The sequence below is a fragment of the Chrysemys picta genome, chromosome 9 (genome assembly GCF_011386835.1).
Source record: "Chrysemys picta bellii isolate R12L10 chromosome 9, ASM1138683v2, whole genome shotgun sequence".
NCBI classification, from domain to species: domain Eukaryota; kingdom Metazoa; phylum Chordata; order Testudines; family Emydidae; genus Chrysemys; species Chrysemys picta.
The window spans coordinates 62,952,797-62,976,401 of record NC_088799.1 but is presented as its reverse complement, the minus strand read 5'-3'; positions in this window follow the sequence as shown (position 1 = coordinate 62,976,401).

Here is a 23,605-nt window from a genome sequence, read left to right as displayed (position 1 = left end):
GGGCTACAGTTACCTGTTCTGTCCAGCGTGAACCCCCCTGTTACAGTTACATCTCGCTGGAGCAAAGGAACCATCAACCTGAGGAGTGAGACTCATGAGTGCAGGAGACTGGGCTTTCTCTGTGAGTGGGTTGTGACGGCTACTCACTCCCACGGGAGATCAGGATGAGCAACAACCTCACTGCCACCAGAGCATAATGTATCTGTGACCAAGGCTGCCCACGATAACCCCACATAGACAAGAAAAGACTGAAACACAAGCAAAACACACGCTCCAAATATATAAACTCATACCAGTAGACCCAATGCTCCCGTCCCTGAAGTCAATGAGAGCAGGGCATGCTTGGCCCCTTGGAAAATCAGGCCAGTTATTTCGGGGCCTAAGGAAGGATGTACGCGCCTCTCTCTAGGCAGCTGGGTTTGAAATTCTTGGAATGTGAAGGAGAGGGAGACAGTGTTACCAGATTTGCCCGTTTCTTTGGGATACGCTTATTTATTAGGGTTACTCTTCTGGGTGGGGGTGGTTCTGTAATTCTATCAATGTACTGCTTGTGTCACTTGTGTTCTCATACGGAGCTCTACTTCTCTCTTCTGCAAGTTCCCTCCCAATGGAGCTCTCTTGCAGGACCTAGGTTCCCCAAGGCTGGGTTCTTCCAACCCAGAATCAGACAAATACACACACACACACACATTAACAGAGCGCGTCTGAGAGGACCCGGTTAATCAGCACTCCCAAGCTGACCCCTCATATGCCCTGGAACTCATCAGGTTGGGTCGAACAGCACTTCCAAGCTGTCATCCCCATATGCCATGGGCACCTCACTGGAAGAGAGTACACCAGAGCAGACTGGGTCGAGCAGCACTTCCACGCTGCCACCCTCATATGTTCCAGGTTCAGCATGTCTCTATCCCCACTTTCAAGTTACAATTGTTCTGGTAGTAACCCACTGGATGAGCAAACCCCACAGGGTTTTTGAACACTGCAGGGATCTTTAGCTTAGGTACGAGGAGTGTTGCCGCAGAGCGAATGGGGAAGCCAAAGAACACCCACGATGGGGAGAGAGAGGGAGAGAGAGAGAGAGAGAGAGAGAGAGAGAGAGAGAAGCAACCAGCTTAACCATGAAAGTTATTTATTGCCAGGTAATAACCATACATGGGAAGCCAAACAAACAAAACAGTTATAATATTAAATCTAACTTAAATGTAATTATAAAAGTCAGGTTTAAAAAACTGTAACTTATCACACAAGTCAGGGTCAGAAAGCTATACCTAGAGAGAGAGAGATGAGTACTCACCACTCCATGAAGCTTGAATCGATCGGGAGTCCCAGGTGGTGGTGGTAGTAGCTGAGGGTCCGGAGTGCTGGAGACTGGCAGAGCCCCCAGCACGATCAGTCAGGAGAAGATTAAGTCCCAATGGAAATGATGCAGATGTTGGATCCAGGTAGCAGAACACTTACTTGAGCATGGGTAGAGGTTTTTGTAGGGAAAGAACAATGGTTCAAGGGAGAACACTAGATTTGTTTATGTGTAAACTGATGGCTCAAGGGAGTATACCAAAGTTGTTTTGTTCAGGCTAGACAACAGGAACTGATCATTCCTGGTTATGGGCAGTGTTCCTTTAAGGGAGCTCACAATGCAATTAGGCAGCTTCAGTATTTCAGATACCAGTACAGGATTTATTACTAGAATTGGTCTGATAACTACTGAGCTGGGTGTGTGCAGGTGTGAGTTAATTAACATCTGGAGCAGAGCTTCCCCATCATGCAGTGCTTCCCTGCTTTTCTGGTCCCCGAGTTCCGTGCGGTTCTTGCCTTGGAATCTCTGTTCTCCATTCTGTATGCTAATAGAGATGCCTCCTTGTCCCATCTTTTATGCAAATGAGGGGACTTGCCTTAATCCTGTCACACTTGTCCAGAGGGGGTTAGGTGTGTCTCCCACTGCCTTTTCATTGCTTTTTGTAAGTCTTTCTTCTGATCAGCTTTGGTTCAAGCAGAGTCTGTGGGCGGGGGGCTGGTGCCCCAAGAACACAGAGCTGATAGGTAACAGCAGATGACACAACAGGTCCATGTTCTGGCCTGGCTGTCCAAATGGCCTTCCAATGATGCTCTATATGGAGTTCACGGCAGCAGCCCTGTCTCAAGTTGATGGTGGCTGCAGTGAGATCCTGCCTGAATGGGAATGACTACACTCGTCTTGACAAGTGCAAAGGAACAGGAGCAGCGTTGGCTGCCACTGCTGCCTGAGCGTCCTGAGGACCTGAGAATCTAGCACGGCTCCCACAGGGGAGACCCCCACAGGAGTGATTAATGAGCGCGGGAGGGTGCCTCCCCCGCTGGGGCCTGCCATTTCCTCTGGCTGCTTCCTCCCACCTATCCACATCCCCTGGGTCTTGTCTGGTTTGAGTCTTAGCCTCCATCAAAGCCCTGATCTCATACACATTGGTTAGGTCCCTCACCCACACCAGCTGGGTCAGATGACAGAAACGATTTATACATAAACTCTGGGCCAGACGGGCATAGATTCAGTCACACTATCACCATGGACTCCAGTGGGAATGGCAGAACTGAAAACTTGCCCATCGGCAATTTGAAAACATGCTCCTCTGCTCTGTGTCTCACAGTGTAGGTCTGGGGAGGGATCCAGGCCTAGACTCAACCAGATCAGGACTGGAGTCCATTGGTAGGGCAGCACCCTAAGCTGAGATAATGGGATGCAGCCACTGAGGGTCTAACTGGCCAAGCTGGGCAAGCAGAGCAGGGCTGGAATAATGGGGTGCTGTATGTGAGGATCAAGGAGGACTAGTAGCAGGAATGGGGGAGATTGCCAGTCTCATAGTCCTGGCCAGTGCTGGACACGCATACTCACCCAGAATGTAAAAGAAATAATGTACTAGCCAAAATTGAAAGCCTCTAATACCATTGTGACAGTGTACCCCATAAGGCTTTATGGGGGGGGTGTGTGCTTATAAATGTATGTATGACATAACTGGAATATGTTTTGTGCTGCCTGTGCCATGTAATATATCTCCGTAAAGGTTATGGTCTACTATATCTATTCATCCTATTTGTACATGTATATCATTTTCTACTTGAGGTTAAGAATATGGGCTGTATGCTGGCTTGGTTTCTAAGTAAGCTTTGTGAGGCATTTAGTCAGCTTCTTTAGGAAGGAATTCACCAGGTTAAGTACCTGATCAGGAAACACTTGGGGAACAATGCACCTTGGAATGCTCCAATCCACATAAGAAGTCTTCCTGGAGACATGCAAGATACCATGCGGACAATGGCTTCGGCCTGTAAAGACTGAGTCATGCAGGGACATGTGACTTGCCCAGGTGACTCCAGAACTCCATCTTGGAGCTGGACTTTGCATAGGAGGGAGGAGGGGGGTCTCCACCCACAAGAGAGAGTCTATTTAAACCTGTGGGAGACCTCTCCATTTTGTCTTCAGCTGGCTAAAGAAGGAACCTCTCCACCCCCCCAGGATACTTGAAGGAAACTGGAACAAAGGACAGTAACTACAGGGGTTGTGAGTGATTGCTGGACCCAGGCTAAAAGGAGATTAGCCTGTAAAAGGGAGCATTCTGGAACTGGTGAGGAACCTATCTGTATTTAGTTTGATTAGACATAGATTTGCGCATTTCATTTTATTGATGACTTTCTTTGTTCTGTCTGTTACTACTTGAAACCACTTAAATCCTACTGTCTGTATTTAATAAAATCACTTTTTATTTAGTAATTTACTCAGAGTATGTATTAATACCTGGGGGAGCAAACAACTGTGCATATCTCTCTATCAGTGTTATAGAGGGCAAACAATTTATGAGTTTGCCCTGCATAAGCTTTATGCAGGGTAAAACGGATTTATCTGGGTTTAGACCCCATTGGGAGTTGGGCATCTGAGTGCTAAAGACAAGCACACTTCTGTGAGCTGTTTTCAGGTAAACTTGCAGCTTTGAGGCAAGTGATTCAGACCGTGGGTCTGTGTTGCAGCAGACAGGAGTATCTGGCTCAGCAAGACAGGGTGCTGGAGTCCTGAGCTGGCAGGGAAAATAGGAGCAGAGGTAGTCTTTTGCACATCAGGTGGCAGCTCCCAAGGGGGTTTCTGTGATCCAACCCGTCACAACCATTATTTGGGTGATTACAGAAGCTGAGACTTAATATAGACTTGTTACTTTTCTATTAATTGAACGTGCTTTTGGAGTCCACTGTAGGACTCTATTTCTATAGCATTTCCCCAGGGAACAGGCACTTGGGAAATATCTCTCGGCTGCTGGAGAGCCAAACCGGAACACTTTGACTCCAGAGTTCTTATCTCCGCTTTTGTCTCCTCCAGCCAGGGAAGTGACTGGCTGGTCAAAATATATATATATATATATATATAAAACAATCAGCCCTGACAATTCTCAGCGCTTCCCCCTTTGATGTGATTTGATTATTATTGTTTTTAATTCAGTTTGCTTTGTGGTCATGCCTAATGCCATTGCCTAGAGGAGAGAATACAATAGCATATAATGGTAGGAAACAGCTCAATGAACTTCACAGAAAGTTTAGCAATAGGGCCAGATCCTGCAAAATGCTGAGCTCATCAACTTCAGCAGCAAATTGCTGGGGTTCAAGACTTGTTCCTAGACTTGGGCCCAGCTACAATGTTAAGAACTAAATATGCTCTAATTTAAACAAAAGTTGCTGGGCTTGTTATTGAGTTGAATTCTCCGGCCTGTGCTACGCAGGAGGTCAGACCAGATAATCACAATTGTCTCTTTTGACTATACTGGTCAAAAATTTTCCAGGTTTCCACCGGAAAATCCTGATTCAAGGGAAATGAAATGTTCCACGGGAATGTATTGATTCGGGTGAAACTTTTGATGGAAACCAGGCAGGAAGGGAGGCTAGCTAGCCACCAGTCTCATAGACTCATAGACTTTAAGGTCAGAAGGGACCATTATGATCATCTAGTCTGACCTCCCACATGATGTAGGCCACAAAGCCATCCCAACCCCTTTCCCTTGACTCTGCTGTTGAAGTCCCCAAAATCCTGTGGTTTAGAGACTTCAAGTAGCAGAGAATCCTCCAGCTAGCAACTCCTGCCCCATGCTGCGGAGGAAGGCGAAAAACCTCCAGGGCCTCTGCCAATCTACCCTGGAGGAAAATTCCTTCCCGACCCCAAATATGGCGATCAGTAGAACCCCGAGCATGTAGGCAAGTTTCTCCAGCCAGACCCTCATTGGCCATTGATACTAATTACCAGCAATGGCACGCTGTTTATTTGACTAAAATCATGTTATCCCACTAAACCATTCCCTCCATAAACTTATCTAGCTTAATCTTAAAGCCAGACAGGTCCTTCGCCCCCACCGTTTCCCTCGGAAGGCTGTTCCAATATTTCACCCCTCTGACGGTCAGAAACCTTCGTCTAATTTCAAGCCTAAACTTCCCCACAGCCAGTTTATATCCATTCGTTCTCGTGTCCACATTAGTACTGAGCTGAAATAATTCCTCTCCCTCCCTGGTATTTATTCCTCTGATATATTTAAAGAGAGCAATCATATCCCCCCTCAGCCTTCTTTTGGTTAGGCTAAACAAACCGAGCTCCTCGAGTCTCCTTTCATATGACAGGTTTTCCATTCCTCTGATCATCCTAGTGGCCCTTCTCTGTACCCGTTCCAGTTTGAGTTCATCTTTTTTAAACATGGGAGACCAGAACTGCACACAGTACTCCAAATGAGGTCTCACCAGTGCCTTGTACAATGGAAGCAGCACCTCCTTATCCCTACTAGATATACCTCGCCTAATGCATCCCAAGACCGCATTGGCTTTTTTCACTGCCACGTCACATTGTCAACTCATAGTCATCCTGCAGTCTACCAGGACTCCGAGGTCTTTCTCCTCCTCCGTTACTTCCAACCGATGCGTCCCCAGCTTGTAACTAAAATTCTTGTTAGTCATCCCTAAATGCATCACCTTACACTTTTCACTATTACATTTCATCCTATTTCTGTTACTCCAATTTACAAGGTCATTCAAGTCGCCCTGCAGAATATCCCGATCCTCCTCCGAATTGGCAATACCTCCCAACTTTGTGTCATCCGCAAACTTTATCAGCCCACTCCTACAATTGGTTCCGAGGTCAGTAATAAATAGATTAAATAAAATCGGACCCAAAACCGAACCTTGAGGAACTCCACTGGTGACCTCCCTCCAACCTGACAGTTCACCTTTCAGTACGACCCGCTGCAGTCTCCCCATTAACCAGTTCCTTATCCACCTCTGGATTTTCATATCGATCCCCATCTTTTCCAATTTAACCAATAATTCCTCGTGCGGTACCGTATCAAACGCTTTACTGAAATAGAGGTATATTAGGTCCACCGCATTACCCTTATCTAATAAGTCTGTTACTTTCAAGAAGGAGGTCAGATTGATTTGGCACGATCTGCCTTTGGTAAAACCATGTTATAATTTGTCGCAATTGCCACTGACCTCAAGGTCCTTAACTACTTTCTCCTTCAAAATTTTCTCCAGGACCTTGCACACTACAGATGTTAAACAGACAGGCCTGTAGTTACCCGGGTCACTTTTTTTCCCTTTCTTGAAAATAGGAACCACATTAGCTATTCTCCAGTCCAACAGTACCACCCCCGAGTTTAAAGATTCATTAAAAATTATCGCTAAGGGGCCTGCTATTTCTCACGCCAGTTCCTTCAATATTCTTGGATGAAGATCATCCGGTCCGCCCGACTTAGTCCCGTTAAGGTGTTCAAGTTTGGTTTCTACCGCCGATACGGTAATACCCCATCCTGTATCCCCCTCTGTCACGCTGCCAATATTCCTAAGCCCTTCATTGGCCTCACTGAAGACCGATGCAAAATATTCGTTTAGATATTGTGCCATGCCTAGATTATCCTTAATCTCCACTCCAGCTATAGTCTTCAGCGGTCCCACTTCTTCCTTCTTTGTTTTCTTCCTATTTATATGGCTATAAAACCTCTTACTATTGGTTTTAATTCCCCTCGCAAGGTCCAACTCTACACGGCTTTTGGCCTTTCTCACTCCATCTCTACATGCTCTGACCTCAATAAGGTAAGTTTCCTTACTGATCCCTCCCCTCTTCCACTCTTTGTACGCCTTCTGTTTTTTCTTAATCGCCCCTTTGAGACGGTCGCTCATCCAGCTCAGTCTAAATCTCTTGCTTACTAACCGTTTTACCTTTCTCGGGATACAAGCCTCCGACAGCTCCTGCAACTTTAACTTAAAATAATCCCAGGCATCATCTGCCTTTAGATCCATAAATATGTTAGCCCAATCCACTTCCCTTACCAGTCCTCTAAATTTATTAAAATTAGCCTTTTTAAAATTGTAAACCCTAGTCTTCGATTTAATTCTGTTAATCCTTCCATTTAGTTTAAACCAAATTAGCTCATGATCACTCGAGCCAAGGTTGTCCCCTACAACCATTTCCTCAACGAGGTCCTCACTACTCACCAAAACCAAATCCAAAATGGCCTCCCCCCTCATCGGTTCAGCTACTACTTGATGAAGGAATTGATCAGCAAGCACATCTAGGAACATCTGAGCTCTATTATTGCTACTAGCATTTGTTCCCCAATCTATATCTGGGAAGTTAAAGTCCCCCATAATTACACATTAGTATTTACTTCCCTACACATTAAATAGTTCTTTGTCCATATCCTGGGTAGATCCCGGCGGTCTATAGCACACCCCAAGCACTATCCCAGGGGAGGCTCTAGTTGTTCTTTTACCCAGTGTGATTATCGCCCAGACGGACTCCGTCTTATCCATTCCATCAGTTATTATTTCTTTACAGCTTACCTCATTATTGACATACAATGCCACCCCCTCACCTTTACCTTTGTTCCAGTCGTTCCTAAACAGCACATACCCTTCCATACCTGTACTCCAGTTATGACTACCGTTCCACCATGTTTCAGTTATTCCTACGATATCCGGTTTCATTTCTCAGACCAGGAGCTCCAATTCCTCCATTTTGTTACCTAGGCTTCTCGCATTGGTGTATAAACATCTTAATGTATGCCGTTTAGCCTGTCTCCCATTAGTTATGCAATTTGTTACGGACCCCTTACGGTTCATCCCCCCTCTCCTTCTTATGTCCAATCCCATCCCCCCAGCTATATCTGTTCTTATCTCATCACTCTCCTTTTCAATGTTGGAATCTGGCGTGGAGATTAACTGGACATCTCCCAACCGTCTCCCCCAAATTCCTAGTTTAAAGCTCTTTTGATGAGATGAGCCAGCCTCCCTCCCAGAAGTCTATTTCCTTCCCTACCCAGGTGAAGTCCATCCCGTGAGAACAGCTGTCTGTCCCCGAAAGCCTCCCAGTGGCCATACATCCCAAAGCCCTCCTTATAGCACCACTCCCTTAGCCAACTATTTATCCTCACAATCCTGTCAGCCCTTTGCTGCCCTTCTCTAGGAACAGGCAGAATCCCACTAAAGATGATCTGAGCCTCAGTTTCTTTGAGCGTCTTCCCCAGCCTGGCATAATCTCCCTTGATTCTCTCTAACGAGAACCTAGCCGTGTCATTCGTTCCTACGTCAAGGATTATCAAGGGGTTCTTACCTGCTCCTTTTAGTATCCTTTTCAACCGCAGGTCCACATCCCGTATCTTAGCGCCCGGTAGACAGCACACCCTTCTGTTCTCTGGGTCCGCCCTGGTCACAGGCCTGTCTAACCTCCTCAGTAAGGAGTCCCCAATCACATAAACCTGCCTTCGCCTGGCAACAGTGCGATCTACTAATCTATCCTCTGTTCCCTCTAGTCGTAACCTGTGTCCGTTCCTATTTTCCCTTATACTCCCCCTTGTGCCATCCTGTATCCTCCCGGGGCCCAGATTTGGTGCTGTCTCCATCAACTCCTCCCCTCTCTCTATTGGACTAGCTGCTCTTCTCTTCTTCCTCACCCTCCCACCTTCAGTTACCACCTGCTGCCCCCCCTCCTCGTTATCCAAACACCCAAACCTGTTCCTGAGTTCTATTTCCCCTTCACTGGCCCTCCTTTTCCTTGGCCTGCTTCTCACGGTCACATGCTTCCACTGCCCTTGTTCTCCCCCTAACATTCCCCCCTCACAGTCCTCTCAGCCCCTGCTTCCACCTGCACCCTTGAGCATTCCCCTTCAGCCCCTCCTTTCCTTTCCTCCATCAGCTGCTCGAACCCCCTTCTAAACTCCACCAGGGCATCTACCTGCATCTCCAACCCTCGAATCTTTTCTTCCAGTAACTGTATTAAGCGGCACTTCATACAAACATACCTCTGTTCAGGCTCACCCGCTAGAACCATATACATACCGCAGCTTCCACATGCAATCATCTGCATTCTGTCCCCTGCTGCTAGGCTCATGGCTGCTGCAGTCTCTGCCCACAGCACCTGGGGACACAGAGCACACAAGACACCGCGCCCTCCTGCTTCCCCTTCCACCTCCTCCAATGAAACTCCCACTCAAACTCCCCTGTTAGCAGCCCTGTTTGCTGCCTCCTGTGCCGCTGCTCGCCATCCTGCCTGCCTGCTTGGTTTCATGCCAGCCGATCTGCCGGTGGGTGGACTGTCCCACTCCTCAGATTCCCCGCCTTGCCTGCAGTCCAGCTGCTGCAGAGCAAGGGTTCTGCAGAGCTTAGCCTCCCCACTTTTGCCATAGCCCAGCTGGCCAGTTGCCCAGGAGCAGTGGCTCCTGAATAACCCTGACTTTTTTATTTTATATAATTTAAAAATAATAATTTAATTCAGTTTTTTTATTTTGAAAATTATGAAAAACAGCTGCTACTCTACATAGCAGCCGTTTTAAATATCCTGAGTGCTTTTCTTATTGTCTTGTTCAATGTGTCTCGTGTTTGAAGTTGCAAAGAAACTGTTTGATCCTTTAAATCAAAGTGAATGACTTTGCCAGCTTTGCCACATCTCTGTTTGAGACCAGGATCCCATGCTAGGTGACAAATGGTGGCAAGGCACAATTTTCTAATCCTGTTTTTTTTTCTTGTAAAAGCTTCATTGAAATTGCAAAAATTGAAAAAAGTTTGCCCGGCTCTAGTGGGAATGTTGCAATGGTGTTTGCCTGGCTCTCTGAACCATGGCAAACTTGACCTTTACCTGATGGCAAAAAAAACCTCATTGAACTACTTGGAGGAAAAGGATACCATTCTTTCATCAATAGCATTATTTATTTGGACTCTAAACTTGTTTTGTTCTGTCTTAGTGCAGCACCTAGCAGAGTGGCCTATGATTGGGGCCTCTAGGCACGACTGCAGTACAAAATAATAAGCAGCATCCCATTGTTCCTTTTTCAGCACACTCACTTAGTCGGAACAATTTAACACTTGGTCTTTCGATGCAACAGTTTTGGCCCAGCTGCAAGCTTCTTCCTTCCACACAGTGTGCTAGTTTATTGGGAAGCAGTCTGATAGTTAACTGGGTAGTTTGCAGAGTTTAGTGAGAGTAGGGTGACCAGATCACCCAAGACAAATATCGGGACGCGGGGGCTAGGGGGGGCGTGGCGGGGGGCGGGGCCAAAAAAAAAAAACCCTTCCTCCGCAAGCGCTGGAGGGAGGCCCGGGAGACTCAGGGGAAGCGCGGGGCCGGGGTGAGTAACAGTCCGGCCTGGTCCCTTGCAGGCAGGACTCAGTTGGGTGGTAGGGCGAGTAGGGGGGCGGCTCGCGGGGCCAGGTGGCGGCTGTTCTCACCCCCGGCCAGCGGGACTCGGGAGCAGCCGCTGCTGCAGCTCCCACTGCCGCGGGGGCAGGAAGCGGCCATGGCGCTCCGCGGCTGCAGCTCTGGCGCCCCCGAACCCCCCGAGCCGGGGCCTGCTGCGGGGACCCAGCAGCGCACACGCTGCGCCCAGCCCAGCCCCTGGCCAGGCGCGTCTGGGCTGCTGCCCAGCTGGTGCTATCCCGCGGCGGCCCCAGAGTGGGGGCAGCAGGCCCCAGCCCCCCCGTCCCGCAGGGGAACGAACGGGGCTGGGCTGCCGATGCCTCTGCCCCGGGGCCGCCGCGGGATAGCACCAGCTGGGCAGCAGCCCAGACGCAACTGGCCAGGGGCTGGGCCCAGCGTACGCGCTGCTGGGTCCCCGCAGCAGGCCCCGGCTCGGGGGGTTCGGAGGCGCCGCAGCCGCGGAGCGCCATGGCCGCTTCCTCCCCCGCGGCAGTGGGAGCTGCAGCAGTGGCTGCTCCCGAGTCCCGCTGCCCGGGGGGACAACAACAGCCGCCGCCTGGCCCCGCGGGTCGCCCCCCTCCTCTCCCAACCACCCAACTGAGTCCTGCCTGCTCGGGGCCAGGCCGGACTGTTACTCACCCCGGCCCCCCGCGCTTCCCCTGCGTCTCCCGGGCCTCCCTCCAGCGCTTGTGGAGGGAGGGGGAATGGTGAGCCCGGGGAAGAGGCGGGGATTCGGGGAGGGAGCCAATTGGGGGAGGAGGGGGCGGAGTCGGGGCAGGGGGGGGGTGCGAGTATTTCCGGGCTCTAGGCTCCGGGGCATTTCCTTGTTTGTCCAGTGTCCCGACCGCACGTCGGTCGGGACGCGGGACAAACAAGGAAATATCGGGACAGTCCCGATAAAATCGGGACGTCTGGTCACCCTAAGTGAGAGTGAAGGATGGGGGTGTCCTTCCCTGGGCTGGTGAGTCACTCCCATTAGACAGGCTTTAATTAATACCATTAATCACCAGCAGGGCGGGGGCCTGTCAGGAGAAGCAATTAGGTTGTACTTTGGGTGATGTTGCTTGCTTCCCCTTTTGAAAAATAGGCCCATCTCTGGCAATCTGAAATGTTTTAATTGGAAATTAAGTGCGATGGATCATCCTCTCAGAGTTGATTGATCTTCTCCGAGAGCCTTCCCGAGCCTCCTGGAAAACTTGAAGAGGCATTTTCTTTAGAAAACAACTTCTTTCTCTTTATCCAGCAATCTTACTGAAAGAGACGTCTGGGGCTACGCCTACGAATCAAGGCTATGACCCTGCAATTGGGACTGCTAGCACAGCCCCATGTGCCCATATGGAGATCACTGGGGTCCGTGATAGAGGGTCCAAGTGCAGGGTTGTGGTCTGACTGTGTAGAGGTTCTGGCAAGACACTGTTTGGTTTTGAGCCTATAAGTTCAAAGCTCCTGAGTTTTTATTGCTTTGAATAGAATGGACTCAAGCTCTCACTGTGAAAGCCGAATGCCTGCGTGGCTTCAACACCCAACCATTGACCATCCTCATCTTTCTGCACTAAGCTTTGAGTCTGAGCTTAGTTCCACATGCCTGAGGATCTGAGCACCAATCCTGCACCTGGGCTCTGTGCAGATGCATGGGTCTCATTGCAGGATCAGGGCTGTGGCTGCCAACTTTTCCAGGGGTGTCTATTTTTGTACCTAGGTGGTGGCACTAAACCAACCAATTTCACTTCCTCTTGCTTGTCGCTTTCACTTTCTGCCGGTCAGTTTCACATTTAATATTTCTCAGCAAGGGTGTGTTTGGGTTTCTAACAGTGAAGGGGAAGGTTTCAAGCCAAACCCACCCTCCGACCAACCCTGTTAATAAACAGAGAACGAAAATATTTCAGTCCATAGTAGGCTTTAGAAATTCTCTTTGTGTGTGTGTGTGTGCATGCGTGCATGCAAAGTTTAAATGGGAGTTCCAAACAGGCCCCGTTGCTTTAAAAATACAGGAGAACCTCAGAGTTACTCAGGAATGGAGGCTGCTCGTAACTCTCTAATGTTCATAACACTGAACAAAACTTTATGGTTGTTCTTTCAAAAGTTCACAACTGAACATTGACTTAATACAGTTTTGAAACATTACTATGCAGAAGAAAAATGCTGCTTTCCCTTAATATTTTTAGTAGCTTATGTTTAACACAGTACTGTATTGGATTTGCTTTTTTATTTGTTTTGTCTCTGTTGCTGCCTGATTGCGTACTTCCGGTTCTCAATGAGGAATGTGGTTGACTGGTCAGTTCATAACGCTGAGGTTCTACTGGAAAAGTACTTGAAGCTGCAAAACACACCAAACTTTTCCTTTAAGCCCATTTGGACTGACAGTTCTTTGGGGCTCCCAGCCCTCTTTTCTAAGACGACACATGATTGTTGTTGTGTAGGGAAGGATGCAGCTGTCCTCTCATTGCCCACTGCCCGCTGGGAAGGCAGCCTGCACTTACTAACATTTATTGGCAGTGAGTGGAGAAACAGGTGTGTAGGGGCATCAATTAGGCTGCCTTGGAGCCTTAGGTGCCTAACTCCATTAGGCTTCTTTGGAAATCCCAGTCTTAGTAGCTTGCAGGATTGACCCCCTTAGCTTTCCTCCGTGCTCAGCTCTCAGTTACATAGGTGCAAATCCATGTAGCCTCTGCTGTTGTTGGGGTACCCATGGCACCGCCCCTCCCCCCTTGGCAAATGAGAGAGTTGTCTCCCACGCACATTGGAGCTGAATGTGCCATTCCCAGCTCATCTGCTGGGGGCTCTAATGCTGCAGCAAGGGATTACTCAAGGTTTACACCCATGTAAATGAGTATGGAATTGGTCTCTCCATGCCTTAGTTTCTCTATGTATGACGTGGGGATAATTGTATTTCTCTCCTCCAACTCCATATCAGGGCCTTGTCATTGAACATGAATTAATGTTTGTAAGGCACATAGATGAAGTGTTAATAACAGATCCGCGATAATTATTTTTATTATATATGAGAGCAACAGTGAGATGTTTCAATGAAAAATGTAGCTTAAGAATGATTGGTTTGTAGTATGCTATTAGATTCATTAATCACCATTAAGCCCTAATACACATACATTTACTTGATCCTATTCTTTATAAAAATCAACATGAGAGAGGCACAAATAGAGCTGGGCACAATCATATTTATTATTTAACAAACTAGGAGGAGGTTGTTGCCAGATCTGTTGATTATGTACTAATTCCCATTAGCATTCTGTGCTTTGGCAGGGTTCTGCCTCGTGACCAGACCCAGAAATATTAAGGCAATTACAAGGACTTCAGTGTGCAAGAAGGAGACAACAACATTTAGGAAAGGCGTTCTCTCCTTGTAATATTTTTATTAACACAGTTAGCAAAATCACAAGCAATGCAGATAGATATGAGATGGTCAAAACATCCTACGCCTGAGTATACATACGCTCACACCATCCCCTGCAGAAAAACCCAAAGCGTTAGTCATCCTCCTCCTCCTCATCATCACTGCCACCAGTGGTCGTCAGCCTGGAATCTCCCAAGACACGCAGGCTTGGATACAGCTTCTATAATGTGCAGGGCCGGCTCCAGGGTTTTGGCCGCCCCAAGCAGCCAAAACAAAAAAACAAAAAACAAAAAAAAAAGCCGTGATCGTGATCTGTGGTGGCAATTCGGCGGGAGGTCCTTCGCTCCCAGGCAGAGTGAGGGACCGTCCGCCAAATTGCCGCCGAATACCTGGATGTGCCACCCCTCTCCGGAGCGGCCGCCCCAAGCACCTGCTTGACAAGCTGGTGCCTGGAGCCAGCCCTGATAATGTGTTACGCTGGCTAATGTAGGGATTTTGGCCCCTTTTCCTTATCTGTATTTCCTCACCCTACTAATGCTGGGGTGCCCTTCACCCATAAGTTACTAGGCCTTTTACCTCAAGCTTATTAGCATACATGTCAATTAGTTACCATGGCATTCTTGTGGTCAAACATCTGCTGATGTTCCTAACTCAAAATATCTAAAGCTGATATCAATTCGTATCTCGCGGTTACTGGTCACCAATTTAATCGTACTTTATCTTGTGATATCTTTATTAAAGCACTTTATCTTGTGATAGCTTATGATCTAGGGTTGCTTCTGGTTAACTGCTTATGCTAAGGCTCTTTGGGTCTTAGGCCTTGATTAGTTTAGTTAAGCTATTGTCTAATAGGCCTTCAGGTTTGTAGGCTCATTGCATTACTGCCTTAACTAGTGTAAGCAGAGTCTCAATGAGCACTCCCCTGACATCTAGTGGTGAGCCGTGGAAAAGGACTTCCGGAGCTGATCTCGTTTGCATGGACACACTCACACTGTCTAGTTTCAGAGTAGCAGCCGTGTTAGTCTGTATCCACAAAAAGAACAGGAGTACTTGTGGCACCTTAGAGACTAACAAATTTATTTGAGCCTAAGGTTTCATGGACCCATGAAAGCTTATGCTCAAATAAATTTGTTAGTCTCTAAGGTGGCACAAGTACTCCTGTTCTTTTCACCCTGCCTAGGTGCTCAGCATGATGGGATTGCTTGCCCAAATGACCACTTGTGGCTGGTGTTGGATCCCCAGTCTCTTGTTATTGGGGCAGGAGTAATAAAGGGTTGTTATCCTTGTTGTGTGAACCGAGGGCAGCAACCGAATGGAAGCTGTGGGAAGACATGGGCCGCAGGAACGTGCTGGCCCCTCTTTCCTGCAGCTCCCATTGGCCGGGAACGGCGAACCGTGGCCACTGGAAGCTGCGGGGGGCTGTGCCTGCAGATGGTCAACGTCAGCAAAATGTCTCGTGACCCGCAATCAGCTTACCCTGATGGGCCGCAGGTTGCCCATCACTGGTGTGCACTATCATATCTCAGGGTTCCTAGCACCCTCATCAGCTGAAGCCATGCTGGGGCCTTCCCCATAGTGAATTGCGGGAGAATGTGCCTGTTCAGTCTGCAGGAGTTAGGCAGAGGTGTTTTGGGTGGTTTTAGCCTGCCACTGCATCCAGCACAAAGGCATTTTGTATCCACACGCTCCTGCAGCCGCAGATTCCCCTGTGTAGACTGGTGCTTCAAAGAAGGAAATTAGATTGGTCTGGCATGATTTGTTCTTGATAAATCCATCCAGGTTTGAAGAAATTGTTCAATATTTTGTTCCAGTATCTGTCCAGGTATTGAAATAAGGCAGACTGTATATATATAATTCCCCCATTCCTCCTTTCCCCCCCCCTTTGAAGACAGGTTCTATGTTTGTCCTTTTCCAGTCCAACTATCCTCCATGAGTTCTTGAAGATGATCTGAGATTGCTTCTGCTCGTTCTAGTTCCTTAAATACTCAAGGGTGAAAGTCATTAGGTCCTGCTGACTGGAATACACCAATTTGATCTAAGTGTTCTTTAAAGTGTTCTTTCCATATTGTGGCATGAGATCCTTCCCGTCTGTTAATATTAATTGGGTTAAGCATCTGGTCACAATGAACCTTTTTACTGAAGACTGAGACCTACATATGTACTGAAGAAACAAAGAGATATGTCATTGATGGATCTGGTCTTCTGTGTCATACTGCACATGCCAAACATGGTCAAGACATGTATGTTCATTCAGACATCTCTGATGCCGCCCCATGTCATCGACCAACTATTGCGATATCATTCAGGTTGGTGGCTCTTGGGTCACAAATGTCCACAAAGCACCAAGTGCGACCTGGGAACAACCAGTCTTACCCACTCTTGCTCACCCGGCTGTGTAAAGGGGCGATTTCAACAGCCATCACACTGATTGGGGCTATTCAGAGCCAGATGCAGACAGTGAACAACCGGTGGAGTGGACATCAGACAATGACCTTGTTCTTGTTCGTGACTCAAAACAACAGGGTACATTTCACCCGGACAGATGGTAACATGATTATTCACCTGACCTCTGCTGGGTGACATCAGTAGATGGTCACCCCCAACCAATGTCATGTGTGGTCCTGGACAACTTTCCACACCAGCAACACAGACCATCATTCATCCATGTTGGCCTTCAGCTACCCATTGTTAGAAGCTTAAACAAAAGAAGATGGAATTTCAGGAAACCAAATTGGGAGAAATTCTGCAAAATCCTGGAACGAAGCATAGTTACCATTCAGTCGTATTTCATCCCAATCAACGAAGCCTACAACCGTTTTGGTGGAGCCATTTTCAAAGCACCGTATGTGTCCATTCCATGAGGCTATCGTCCTGTCTCCCTTCCTTGTTTAAATGCCAAATGGTCAGAACTATTAAAGTGGTATGAATGGTCTGGAGACAACTTAACAGATGCTGTGAGATGAGCAAGATGTGAGGAACAACAAGGAATATGAATTTCACCCATTCCAGTTGGAAATCGTGGAACCTTCTGCACTGATGTGGCACCGCACAACAACCACCAGTGCTGTGCCATCCTCCTGTCACTTCAAGTCACTAGCCACTTGCTTCAAGTTGCAAAGGTTCACCTGAATAAGCTCAGAAAATGGCAGATTTGTGATGAATGGCAGCAATTTGGACGATGTAATCCACTTCATCAGTGAATAGCACCATTCACAAGCACTGAACTAGACACTGTATTGAGCAACATCAAACCTAGAACAGTGGCGGGATACATTTTGTGAGAATTCCTGAAACACCATCGAATCAACACCCGCCATTGGTTATCCAAATTCCTGACATGGGTTGTCAATGAGGGTAACCTGTCAAGGATCTGGAGAATGTCATAAGTGATCGCCCTTCTAAAATCCAGAAAAGGACCCACACAATGTGGCAAGCTACCAACCAACCTCTCTGCTATCTGTCACCTTCAAAGTCCTGGAGCATTTTATTCTCCAGCATATATCTCTAGAGGTGGACACAACTCTCAGCATTGACCAAGCTGGCTTCTTGATGGTTCAAAGCATGTACGACCAAGTCCTAGCCCTCACTACATATATAGAAAGAGTGTTTCAACAGAACTTGAAACCAGGAGCTGTTTTTTTGGACCGGACAGTGGCCTATGATACAGTATGGCACACTGGTCTTCTGGTAAAACTGTCATGAGCTTTCTCCCAGCATGGGTGGTGGACATTGTTGAACTGCTACTTTGTGACAGGCATTTTTGGGTATACATGGGAGATAGAACAAGTGCCTGGAGAAGATAATCCAACAGCTCCATGCTTGTGCCTATCCTGTACACAGATGATCTGCAGTCACGCAAATCACGCAAGTTTATCTATGCAGATGACATCTGTGGTACCCAGACATTCTCTTTCACTGAATTGGAGAACATCTTGAACACTGGCCTGGCCAAGATGGCAGACTACTATAGCAGTTGGCACCTCAAACCAAGTGTGACCAAGACAGTTTTGAGTGTCTTCCACCTCCACGACTCAAGCACTAAACATGGGTTAGACATCTTCCTCAATGGAAAATGACAAACACGAGGCAAAACCAGTCTACCTTGATCTCGCACGACCGCTCTTTGATTTACCATGACCATCTACAAAAGACTGCTGCCAAAGTCAGAACCAGGAATAATCTAATTGGCAAATTAGCTGGCTCGACATGGGGTGCAGGCGCACAGACACTTTGCCTCTGGCACTGTGCTATTCCTCAGCAGAATACTGTGCCCCTGTGTGGTGTCATTTGCATCAAACTAAACTGCTCAACGTCAAATTAAACTCAACCATGCGCCCCACTCCTATTCTACGGCTGCCAGTTCTGAGCAACATAGTTCCTTCGCACATTTGTCGCAGAGAGTCTACAGCCAGACAGGTGGGAAAGCTATGTGCCAGTCCAGATCTCCCACTGTACACGGACATTTCCAGTCATCCGAGAGCACAACTTATGCTGAGACATCCATTGTTGTCTCAACTGCCAGATTGGAATCTGTCAGCAGCAACCCTATGGCGCGATGAGTGGTCAGTTAAGATGTTTGGAATGGTTTCCTTGTCACTGATCTGACCATTCGACCACTGGGATTTGACCTGCCATGTCTCCTTTGGACTCTGCTGAACAGGTTCCGAACTGGCTAAGGAATACATGCAGCCAACCTCTACAGAGGGGGTCTGTGTGATGTGACCCACTTTGCCACTGTAACCTCTGTCAGTCAATGGTGCATGTTGTTGACGCGTTTTCAACCAACCAGACTTCCTGGTGGCCTTAGGGCCCTTCATTCTGCTGATGAAACTGTTGTCGGGTGGCTCAGCAAGCAATGCTAGAAGAACTGAAGACTGAAGCAAAAAAGGCATGAATACTTCAGCCTTCTCTCTGTCCTCCATAATTCGCTCTCCTTCCGGGTTAAGTAACGGAACAGCAATTTCCATCAAACAATAGGATGGTCTAAGTGTACTTAGTCCTGCCTCAGTGCAGGGTGCTGGACTAGATGTCCTCTTGAGGTCCCTTCCAGCCCTACATTTCTATGATTCTGCGCAAAGGTAGATGCAGCAATGCAACAGGCTGAGGATTCTCTGCTAGTCCTTGCAACTCGTTTACAAAAGGCATAGATGGTTGGGAGGGTAAGGCCGAAGGAACAGAGAAATCAAAGCTGTAGATTTGGTTACTGCACTAGTGTTACAGTCCACTAGGGGTCCTTCTTAGCCTGGATCACAGGTGATTCAATGCAAAAGGCACAGTAAGTATGGAGAGAACAATCAACCTTCTTCACTAAGCCAAGTGTCAGGGCAGAAGGGATTTCATTTAGGAGATGGGCATGAGCAAAAGAGGAGGAGCGAATCCAGAGGAGAAGGAGGAAGGGAATGGGGAGAGGAAAAGGAAGGGAACTATGAAGGGATAGGGAAAGGAGGAAGGGTAAACAGAAGGGAAATACTGTGGAGGGAAAGAAGAGAGGCTCGAAGGGTAGTAAAGGGAGGAGGAGAAATCCGGAGAGGCAATAGATGGACTAAAGGAAAGGAACAGGGGTGTCATTTGCTGTGGGGCAGCATCCCCATAGACCTTGATTTGCTCTCCCCCGCCCCCAAAATTTTTCTATAGCCCCTTGCCAGCTGGTGCTATGTCATCTCCCCAGGCCTGCAGGGCTGCTATGGGGATGTCCACACGGCAGCGGGGAGCACTTCCCAGACAGACAGATTCCTGAGCACGTTCAAAATAGTAGTGTGGATGCAGCTGCTTAGGCTAAGCTGGGCCTGGGCAGGGCTCCTCATCACCCCATTCTCAGCAGCATTGCCTTCCTCTACCCGCCAGCTGGACAGGGAGCAGCAGTGGCGGCCAGGGCTGGAGTGGAGTGCGGAGCAAGCCAGGCCCTGATCCCCGTCCCAGGCCAGGCACTGGAGATACCCCCAGCCACTGCCTGCCAATCCCCCTACTCCCTGGGATGGGATCAACCCATCACATCCCCCACCCTCCCTCAGGCCCTTCCTTCCACACCTCTTCCTTTTCCAATTCCTCCCCTCTGGCACCCAGCCCCTCCTCACCATCCAACAGAAACCATCCCCTCTGTGGGCTCCCAGCTGTCCGGGCAACCCAGGCCCCTTCGCTGCTGCTGCTGCCCTGGGACACCTTCTTCATCACCCTGCCTGCCTCAGCCATGGCCCCTCCACCCTCCTGCTCGGTCTTGCTGGCCACCCACAGCAGATCCACAAGTAACAGGGAGAGGCTGCTCATTATTAGCGCATCCTTCCAGCTCCAGAAGAATGGCACCGTTAACACCACTGCCCAGTGAAGAATATCGTGGCCACCCTCGGAGGTGGGGTGGAGCAGGGTTGCCACCAAGGGAACCCACAGGAGAGACGGTGTCTCCGGAGGCAAAATCGCTAACTCCAACTTCCCCGCACACACTTTGCCATTCACAGGGACTAGGGGTCAACCTCTGTTGAGTTGAAGGATGGTGTAAGTTTGAGAGCCCCACCCCCACTTCCCACGTATACTCGTACAGACCTACTCACACCCCTGCTACCACTGTGCAAGTCTAAGCGGTTGCACGTTGCCTGTTGGCTGAACGCATAAAGAGGGCTGCTTAGCTTCCATCATCTCTCAACTCAGCAGCATGGAAGTTACCAAGCTGGACTCTTGCTCAGGGGGAGAAATAGACCTCAGGGGAATTGAGGGAATGTAGGGGTATCTAACTGAAATCATCTTATGCACCATCTCTGAATTAGATTCTACACCCAGAATTAACACAGTCCCCGTAGACTAGAGAGACAGGGTGACAATTAAGACTGCGAGTCTGTCACGGAGGTTATGGATTCTGTGACTTTCTGGGACCTCCGTGACTTCTGCAGCGGCTGGTGCGACTGACCCAGGACTGCCCGAGCAGCATGGGTGACCCCCAGGCCAGCCGCAGTGACCGCTGCTGAGGCAGTCTTGGGCAACTGTGCCCCCCACACCCTGAGCTCCAGTGGTGGTCCTGGGCTCCACACCACCCCGCCCCCCAGCACCAGCAGTGGTCCCGGGCCGCATGCTGCCGCCACCCCCACAAGCACCAGCGGCGGTCCCGGGCCGCGTGCCAACCCCCTCCACTCCCAGCACCAGCGGCAGTTCCAGGTTGCCCCTGCCCCAGAGTACTGATAGGCGCAGGAACTAGGAGTGCGGAGGATGCTGCAGCACCCCCAGGTTTTACGCAGGGTCCCGACTGCCGGTCCTGTGCCCAGGGCTCTGCACGTGGCCCCAGCCTTGGCCCCCTTACTCCTGTCTGCATTCTCCTCTCCTGGAGCCACGGCCCAGCTCAGCTCTAGAGGGTGACAGGGGGCGTGGAAAAGGTTAAGGCGGGCGCAGCACCCCCACTCTAAAAAGTGTTCCAGAGCCACCGAGAGCATCCGCAGCACCGCAGGAGCCCCCCTCCAGAGCACCCAAGGTTTAGTCAGGGGTATATAGTACAAGTCCTGGACAGGTCACTGGCCATGAATTTTTGTTTATTGCCTGTGATCTGTTCATGACTTTTACTAAAAATACCCGTGACTAAAACATAACCTTAGATAATATACATGTCCTGTGTGTCTATATGCACGTACTCTGCCTCATACACGTTGTCTGTCCCCCTCTGTCATACACACATGCATGCACTGCACACCCTTGCCACCTGTCTGTGGAGGTTAATGTCTTTCTAACATTCATGTTTCTTTTAGTGGATTGACTCTGCAGGGAGGAGGAAAAAGTCATCTGAGCAGGCTAATTGTGCGATAATTGCAGATTGCAAAGGAACAACTCTCTGGTCCTTTCCTCTTTATTTATAACCTGCAGCTGAGTGAAGCGTTCACCATTTTTAGTGAGATCCTCGCAGAACAGGCATCTGTTTGTCACTGTAGCAATCTCAGAAACACGCAGAGAATGCACTCGCGCCTGGGGACAGCAGCAGCGCTGGCAGGGATAATGGGAAGGCGCTGAACGCTGTCTCAGGGTAACAGTTTCCTGCCGCCAGAGAAATGTCAAGGCAAGGTCAAAGCTTTTATGGAAAATAAATATCAAGGTGAAGCACAGCTGCTTCTTTGCAGAGCCAGACTCATGAATCCGATCTATTGAAGGTACTTATTACTGGAATATCTGAGCAGCTCACAAATGTTTCTGCATTTATCCTCACACCACCTGTGAGGCAGGGCAGTTCTAATATCCTCATTGATGGAGAACCGAGGCCCTGAGACACTCAGGGTACATCTACATGGCAATGTGAAACATGTGGCAGCATCTACAGATTTGGGCTCACAGTACCGTGCTAAAAACAGATGTGCAAGCTGGAACTTCCTGGGTTTCAGATGCCAGTGTAGCTATGCCCAGAGATGGAGAACAGATGCTTGGTTTTTGAACGTGAGGATAAGGAAAAATATTCTCAAGTCCAAACTTGAGAGGTAACATTTAAGCTAGAAGAAGGAGAATCCAGCAGACAGCCAATGCATTGTGTAGGTCTGAGTGGACATTTTCCATCAAAATGCCTCAAAAACCATTTTGATTAAATTAAATTTTTAAAAAAAGATGCCATTTCATTCTGAAATGACTCTTCAAAGCAACATTATTTTTTAAATATAATTCCTTTTAAGTGTAAAAAGGTCAAAAGCAGAACAAAACATTTTGATTTTATCAAAATAAAACAATTGGCTTGACCCCAAATGAATTTTTTTTGAAAATTTTGTTTTGCAGGAAATTTCAAATTTTTTTGTTGCAAGTTCCATTTCAGAATGGAAAAAAGTCACAAAATCATATTGCCAGTGAAATGAACATTTTGGTTCCCACCCAACTCTAGTTCTGAAATCCAAAGCAACTTTGAAGTGATGGTGAAAAGGTACAAGTGCATCACCACTGGACAGGTCCCTGCTTTCTGGTAGTTTTGTATTGGCTACAGCTGGCAGGTTTCGAGCAGGACTCCCCAGAGCTGGGAAATGTTTAGATGTGCTGCTATACCTCAGGCCCTTTCCTAGTTCTGACTGGCTTATTTCTAGTATTGAGAAGGAACGAACTAAACAATTTTGTTCCAAACTTTCAACAGAAATTTAGTTTTTTGATTAAAAATGGAAATTAAGCAAAAAAGGATTTGTTTCAGGTTGAAATTAAGTTTCAACTTGAAACAAAGCGGCTCAGAAATGCCTGTTTTGAATTTTCTCATAAAAATATTTCAGGAGGTCCAAACTGTTTTTTGCAAAAGGGTTTAATTTAAATTAAACTATTTTGTGATGAAAAGAAATTTGGGTAGAAACATAGTGATTCGCTCTCCTTATTTTGTTCTAGGAGCGGTTGAAAGGGAGCAGTCAAGGCTGGCAAACCCAACATGTGCCAGTCCTTAAGGCTTCCATCTCCGCTGGCAGGATCCATCTGCCGCTCTGCCTAAATTAAAGTGCCAAGAAAATGCTTCCTTCTCTCTGCCAAGTGCATGTTTAGAGAGCACCACAGCAGTGCTGACCTGCAGTAGCCCCAATAACAGAACCATATATGGTACCTACTTCACAGTCACAGACACCAGAGCACCAGAAGCTGGGAAAATGACA